Source organism: Zea mays, chromosome 4 (genome assembly GCF_902167145.1).
Source record: "Zea mays cultivar B73 chromosome 4, Zm-B73-REFERENCE-NAM-5.0, whole genome shotgun sequence".
Lineage (NCBI taxonomy): Eukaryota > Viridiplantae > Streptophyta > Magnoliopsida > Poales > Poaceae > Zea > Zea mays.
In genome coordinates this window covers 143,523,541-143,531,066 of record NC_050099.1, presented here as the reverse complement: position 1 = coordinate 143,531,066, position 7,526 = coordinate 143,523,541, and the positions used below count along the sequence as shown (strand labels likewise).

At 40.9% G+C, this 7,526-nt stretch overlaps 2 long non-coding RNA genes across 2 annotated transcripts; one reads left to right on the top strand and one right to left on the bottom strand.

Moving 5' to 3' along the window:
• Window positions 1-1,669: 1,669 nt before the first annotated feature.
• LOC103653763 (uncharacterized) lies at window positions 1,670-2,810 on the bottom strand. The gene is made up of 3 exons (XR_565695.2): window positions 2,524-2,810; window positions 2,366-2,378; window positions 1,670-1,917 (listed from the first exon to the last, which is right to left on the bottom strand). It is a non-coding gene; the product is annotated as an uncharacterized lncRNA (long non-coding RNA).
• A 961-nt stretch (window positions 2,811-3,771) lies between these two features.
• Window positions 3,772-5,365, top strand: LOC109945565 (uncharacterized). The gene is made up of 2 exons (XR_002268795.1): window positions 3,772-4,139; window positions 4,219-5,365. It is a non-coding gene; the product is annotated as an uncharacterized lncRNA (long non-coding RNA).
• Window positions 5,366-7,526: the final 2,161 nt, after the last annotated feature.

The window sequence follows — 7,526 nt, the reverse complement described above, 5'->3', positions numbered from 1 at the left end:
TGTAGCTACTGCAAGGCGCTCACTCTCAACCTGCCACACAAGCTCTTACCAATTCTTACCTTGCTAAACAGGAGGGGTCAGAAACCAACAAGTCTGCAACCGTGGAATAAGTGTATCGGTGCCGCAGCAACACGACCTGTCAAGATGTAGTTGAAATATATAGAGTTGTAGGTGGGCTGAAGCAAGGAATACACTAGTACCACATTAGTTACAAAAGCAAGCTGAATAATCGTTCAACGGTGGTACTGTGCTGGTCCTAGGCTAAACCATGCTAGAGACGTGAGCCTAGGCACAAAGGTAGTCACTGGAAAAGAACAACTAGCGCAGCACTAAGAGAAACAACAGATTCAGAGATTCATCCCCCTTCTTTCTTCTTCTTTTCCTTTTTTTCTCTTTTTTTCTTCTTTTTTCTGCAGGGGCCTAAACCTTTTTTACTATAACAACCCAAACAATAAGGCTAGTGCTAACAACCCCTTTGAAACCAGATTTAACAAATCTTGTTAATATAGAAGGTCCAGAAATCTCTACGATGATTGCGGAGCGCTCAGAATGAATTTTGAGGCAAGGTCAGATCCGTTGGAAAGAAGATAAGATAAGCTTTCCAGATTGTATTTAAACTTCCAAATCCGACATGAGATGTATATCCGTGGTGGCAAAAACGAGCCAGAGATGTTTATGGTGATGGTGGATCTCGTGGTGACCACAACGTGGTAGAACTCAAAACTCTAAAGGAATAAACTAAGACCAGCAACTCGACACAACCGATGCAACCAAAAACTCAACAAGCCCTAGCTAAGTAGTACTAGTAAAGGCTTAATGGTTTATAGGATTGCGGTAAAACTAATATACTATTTTTTGGCTTTTTCTGGACTATAGGAGATAAGAAAACAACGAAGAAAAGTAAATCTCTCACCGATAAACCTTGCTCTGATTACCAACTGAGCCTTAGCAACCGATACACCACCTCCTATGGCTGTCACGATCTTGTGGAGCGTGACACCCCGGCCACTAGGGCACTAGTCCTGCAAGCAATCAAAGAACTAGCAAGAACAAGTAGAACAAGTACTGAATTACCAGATGTAAATGTAGGTTTCAAAATCAAACTCCAATATGGTGGGGTTTCGAAGACAAGAAGACGGGCGGCTGAACCAGCACGCGCGCTTACAAGCAAGTAGCGAGAGCTAAACTTGATCTAAACAAAGCCCGTTGTTCTTGGTGGCGGCTAGGGGGTTTATAAACATGGGAGGACGACCACAAGGGTATTGGGGTCGTGCTGCAACCCTAGGATGCGTCCCTAATGGATCCAACTCGATACACGACCCATTGGGCCAAAATAGGGTGACGCAGCACCATGGGTAGAAAAGGCAGGAAATGTCTCGGTAAGGAAACAATGATTACGGCGACCTCAGAACAGATATGACTATAATTCCAAATCCATATGAAAGTAGACTTGATAAGATTTCCATGTTGTGCTTGAACATTCCAATCCGAGCCCGCATTTGACAGTGGTGACCGTCACAAGTTGGTGTTCTTCTGCAGTCCGAATCCAACATGTTCAAATTATTTTCCCTTTCGGTCTTCTCCCTGATTCCTAAGCAAAACAAGAGTGCACGGGTCTCCATGGTCTAAATATGATGGACATGAACTCAAGAGTGTAATCACCTGATGGTTGAGTTGACGAGCACGAGCGCGAGTAATGGGACCAGAAATTGTTACTTGTATTGGCATAGATGTATCAGTAGTATGGATGTCTTCATCAAGGTGCACTTCACACCTTTCCATTTGCAGAAGTTGGTGTTGTTGATCTAACTGTTTATGGCTCCAATTGGATCGTTGGTGGTGCCCTTCTTGAAATCGAGCAGAGAATGAAGATCTTGATTGTTTTCATGAACCGTCAAGCAATGAACTTTCTCAACTCTATAACAAAACAGAAACAATAACACCATGAGCATGGCCAGTTTGCTCAGCGGCTTAGAGTTATGCATGATGCTCTTAGGGTGTGTTTGGTTGAGGAGCGAAAGAAAATAGAGCAGTTACATTCTACTTTCTAGATGTTTGGTTTCCAATAAAAGTTGAGCGGAGCGGCTCCTAGAGTCTCCATATGAAAATTTACCATAAACAGTTGGAATGCTCTCGATCCACAAAAAACGATCGGATGCGAGCGCTCTCTCCTCACTCTCCTACCATCTACACTCATATGGCTCTCCAACCAAACAGATAACAGAGCGACTCCGCTCTATTCTACTCTTCAACCAAAAAAATAGAGCGACTATGTTCTGTTTGCCAAACGTGGAATAGAACGACTCTATTCTCAAAAACTGGAATGGAACCACTCTGTTCTAGTTGACTCTCCAACCAAACACACCTTTAATTGACACCTGCAAGCATAAAGCAAAAACTTCACTATTACTAGAGAAAGCAAGAACTACGAGCAGACCTCATGTTTAAGAAATTGAAGGCAGACACCCCACTATATCTTGAAACCTTACACATGTAAAACAAATAACTGAGTACTAACAATACCTTGAAGGCAGACACCCCACTATATCTTGAAACCTTTTGATCTTCTTTGTTTTGTTTTGTTTTGTTTTGCTTTGCTGGTGGGAGTTGGAAACTGAAAGTTGGATGCTAAACGTGCAGATGAGGCCCTAGGGATTTTAAAAACAGTTTCGCAGCGAGGACCCTGAGGCGGTTACCGTCTCGCAGCTGCGCGGTCGTTGCTTCAGCTGGAAAGATTGTTGTGGAGTACTTTTCCGTAGGTACTAGAGAGAGATTCCGAGTTGATGTGAGACCTTCAGCTCGTGCAGCTTCAATACCATTACCTCCTCGAATAGTCTGTCGGTGCTAGATTTTCCTCTTGAAGTCAAATTTACTTTTTTTTTTCTTGTGATGATCGCGCTTCCAGAATGTATCATGTGGACAGGATCCATTCGTAAGTTATCTCTTGACAGCGGACACGATAGTGGGTCAAGTCAACTCGTAAGGCTTCAAAGGTGTTACGGCTGTCTCCAGCAGCGTTCTCTAAATTACATGCCTTAGAGCGTTCTCTAAAGTAATATATTCTATACTTTACAGCACACTCTAAAAGATTCTGTCCTCCATATCTTCTCAGTCTTCAGCAACGTCCTCTAAATTAGGTCCTCTAAAGATACAGTGTTAACAGACTTTCTTTTTTCCATTGATTTAGTTTTTTTTGTTTTGTTTGTACTACACGCTACAAAATTAAAAAATGATGCGCAACATAGTATATTTAATTAATTCTTAATTACTATTTTCCAAAATAAAACGTGAGTAACATAATAATATTTTTTTCAAATAGTAAATATTAATTACCACTCGAAGTCGTTTCTATATCTTTTCTATATCTACAGGGTTACTTAAACTACCTCATTTATTCATTGTTACTATATTAACATACGACATTAGAAATTGAATAAATTAATAATTATTCAATAATACATATTTGCGAACGAATAAATAGTATGCAAAAAATATCTAAGACATATTAGTTAAAATTTAAGTTCTTGAAGACGATCTAAAGTTATAGAACTAGCTTTTAAATATATTATTCTTTTTTCTATGCCATTTTCACGACAAAACAAACTTTCAGATATTTAGAGAAAGCAAAATCTGAATCAGAGCGAGCACGAGAGGCCAGACTGATGCGGATAGCATATGCTCCAGATTTGACGGTTGCTAGAGGCAGACTCTATTTTACGGGACCTGTTAGCGATTGTTGTTGGAGGGCTACCGAACAGGGGCGGACCCACATGGGGGTCTGGGTGGGCCCTGGTACACCCTAAGCCAGGCCCATCGAGGACCCACCCGGCCACCTGTTCAGCCGCCGAGCGTCGAAGCCCGAAGGCCATTTCAACTTCTCCAGCTCTTCGATCCTTACGGCTGTTCGCCTGTGCCTGTTCCTGCCTTCCTGGCGCCCTGGCGGCTGGATACCTGGCGACTGCGAGAAGAGTTCCTGGCGGCTGGCTGGCTTCCTGGCGCTACTGGCCGGAGTAGTGGAGTGGCGAATGCGCGCTGCCAGCTGCCGTCGCTGCGCGGCTGAATGCCCAGACCGCCTGCTGCCTGCTACTGCGCTGGATCTCCCTGGCGTCTGGCGAATTGCTGCCTACTGCTGGTGATTGGTACGAGTTGCTGCCTGCTGGTTTAGGATTTAGGATTTTTGTCTTATTGATTGTTGATTTACTACCATCATTTTTGTAGTGACTAAAATATGAAGAAACAGGGAGATATTGCCTCTCTTTTTCGTAATCATGTTGCAAAAAACAGAAGTTTATTGCTTATTCATTATCTCCGGATGTTACTCAAGCGTCGACACCTAAAGAACAAGAGAAAGAAAGGATAAATAAAGAAATTGTGAATCCAATGTCATCTGCACCGCCACCGCCAACACTTTATGATGTCAGTCGTCTTCCACATGATCCAGGTGAAAGACAACCTATTGCAAGTTACCATGCTTTATAAATCCTAATGCAGCAATTGATAACAAAATTGAGAAGTGGAGTGATGATGATCACAATCTTTATAAGATAAGGTTGACATATTCACTTCGATGTTTGAAGTTTCTTTTGCATCAAGGATTGTCATTCCGTGGATATGATGAAAGTGAAGAGTCTAGCAGCAGAGGAAACTTTATTAAAATTTTGAAATTTCTTGCTGTAAATAGTGAAGAGGTCAACAAGTATGTTCTTAACAACGCTCCAAATAATTGCACTTTGACTAGCCCAAAGATACAAAAGCAGATTATTCAGTGTTGCGCTATAGAAACTAGAAAGAAAATAATTGAAGAGCTTGGGGAAGAGCCATTTGCAATTTTAGCGGATGAGTTTAGTGACATGTCACACAAAGAACAACTAGCTCTTTGCTTGCGTTTTGTTGATGCATTGGGAAGGCCATGTGAGCACTTCATTGGAGTTGTTCATGTAGATGATACTAGCTCTTTATCACTTAAGGATGCAATTGAAGCTTGTTAAACAAAGAGACATAAGGTGTTTGATATGGTTTATTTGCTTCTCAAATTGATATTGCTTTTGCCGATGGCGACAACAAGTGTTGAAAGGGCATTTTCTACAATGAGTTTGGTGAAGACTAAATTGAGAAACAAGATGTGTGATAGTCTTTTGGATGATTGTCTTGTTACATACATCGAGAGGGATATTTTCTTCGAAGTGAATGAAGAAGATATAATTGAAACTTTTATGGCGTTGAGGAAGCGCAGACCAGATAAGTAGTATTATTGCAATTTTTATGTTTAATGTATGCAATTTTCATGTTTATTTGTTGAGTGTCAAACTTTATATCTATATATCAAATTGTTTACCAAATTTACTATGAAATTATATGTACATTAGATATAATTATACATGAGAATTTTGTTACGACATACCCTATGTAAAAATCCTGGATCCGCCACTGCTACCGAATGGTAGAAAACGCTATATATACCGTAGCGGACCACTTACAGTCTACTGTTGGAGGCAGCCTAATACCGTTGGAATTTGAGCAATATTTAGTGAAAATTAGATTTATTTATCAAGGGTAAAATGGGTTTATGTGTCCATTTCTTAAAAGATTATTAGAAACTTTTAGTAATTTGAACATGATATATAATATGTTCGTTGAGGGATACAAATATACAATCCTCAGGTTGAAGTTTCCCCAAATTTGAAATCTCAAATTCAAACTATGCAAAATCAGCATTATTGAGTTAGTTGGCGTTGACAATCAGCACTTTTATCAACGTAGCTTAATATATTGTGTCGTTGTTCCACTCCCACCATTGTTCTGGGTGATCTCTCGCTCTCTGCTTGCCTGCTTACCTCTGGTGATAGAGAGCAGTTGGTACACAACAGTTACAATACAATGTGGCTTTCCCTATCTTTTGACCAGAGAGTTCTCTAGTGTTTTTCTTTTCTTGAAATAGTTGTAGTTAGAGCTTTGTTTTTCTCTAGCTCAAGCTAACTATCTCCAGCACATACTCATACTCATACATATATTCAAACTACGCTCTACAAACAGTGCAATGTACAGTGCAAAATGGTGCAAAAACAGTGTTTCATATGCCCATACTTATACCTATTTTCAAACTACACTGTACAAATAGTGCAATGTGTTGGATCTTTTATGGGCTTGGCCCATTTATTCAATAAACTCTATGGTGTGTAATGGTGGAGAGTATCAATAGTACCATATTGGAAGTCCAAGGGTCTTTGGATTGACTTATATGGTGGGAATTATTCCACTTAATTTGAGAAGTCAAGAAACGGACAAGGGCGTGCCACACACGCGCGTGCCGCCACCGCCGCCGGTCGGGCCGGGCTCGGGTGTGGTGTGGCGTGGCGTGGCGTGGCGAGGCAGGCAGGCAGGTAGGCGACGAGCGGGCGTGGTGTGGTTGTGTTAATTTTTAGTACTCATTAACCACGGAAGTTTCAACCCCGTCTGTTAGCGTGCCGCATGCGAGACCCTTATCCTTCAGCTGCCCGTCTCTTGGCGTGCCGCATGCGACCCTTCTTCTTCAGCTTCCTTCCGCGAAAGGTTAAGTAGGGGAGAACCCCTGTCATTTGGTACACGAGAACATAACGCTTTCAGAATCACAGTCCAGTCGCAAGTGTGGGTATTTCCATCTCGTTACTCTACGCGCACAGAGAAGCGAGAGGGCAGGTGCCTCCGAAGCCCTTGTCGTTCGAGACCTTACACGGGGATCGGCAATTAGGTTTTTGGAGAGCGTCTACGCGACTTCCCAAAACATCTTCTTCTTCCTAGCGACATGACAAGAGAAGCTGGACAAGGATCTAGATCCTCAGAGCGCATGGGAGGGTATGATCAATTTATCTCCTTATTGTTTTGCGTTCTGCAGATTATATATGTTTCATATATTCATCTCTGCTGTTTCATATGTAGCCATGAATTTATCTCATCTGTTCTGTCATATTATAATATGTTATATCTGTTTGTTTTAATTTTACAATCATGTTGTTTATGTTGCTATCTGTTTATTTTCAGTTGTTTCATCATAATACATGTACCATATTTATATGCTTATTATATTTATATGATTAATATGCTTTATGTTCTCATGATCCATATTGTTATGGATATATTTGAGATCATGATTTCTATGATTAATTATCTTTTATATGTCATCATCATAATGTTAATTTATGGAATTAAAATGATATGGAAAATGCCTATAATTTTAACACACCAAAAACCTAATGTTAGGCATTTTTCTGTCAGTGGTTTTGCTGCTGTGCTAAAGCCTGATCCATTTGATGGTAAAAACTTCTTGATTTGGAAAGCTAAAATGGTATTGTGGCTTACTGTAATGTCTTGTTTTCATGCCGCTGAGGGCAAGCCTGTCAACTTACCTCCTGAGGATGAGGCTAAGTTTAAGGCTGAAGACAACCTCTTTCGAGGAGCAGTAATTAGCGCACTTGATACAAAATTCCAGAAAAGCTATATCATCCTTCCTACAGGGAAAGAGCTGTGGAATGCACTTATTGGAAGTTTGG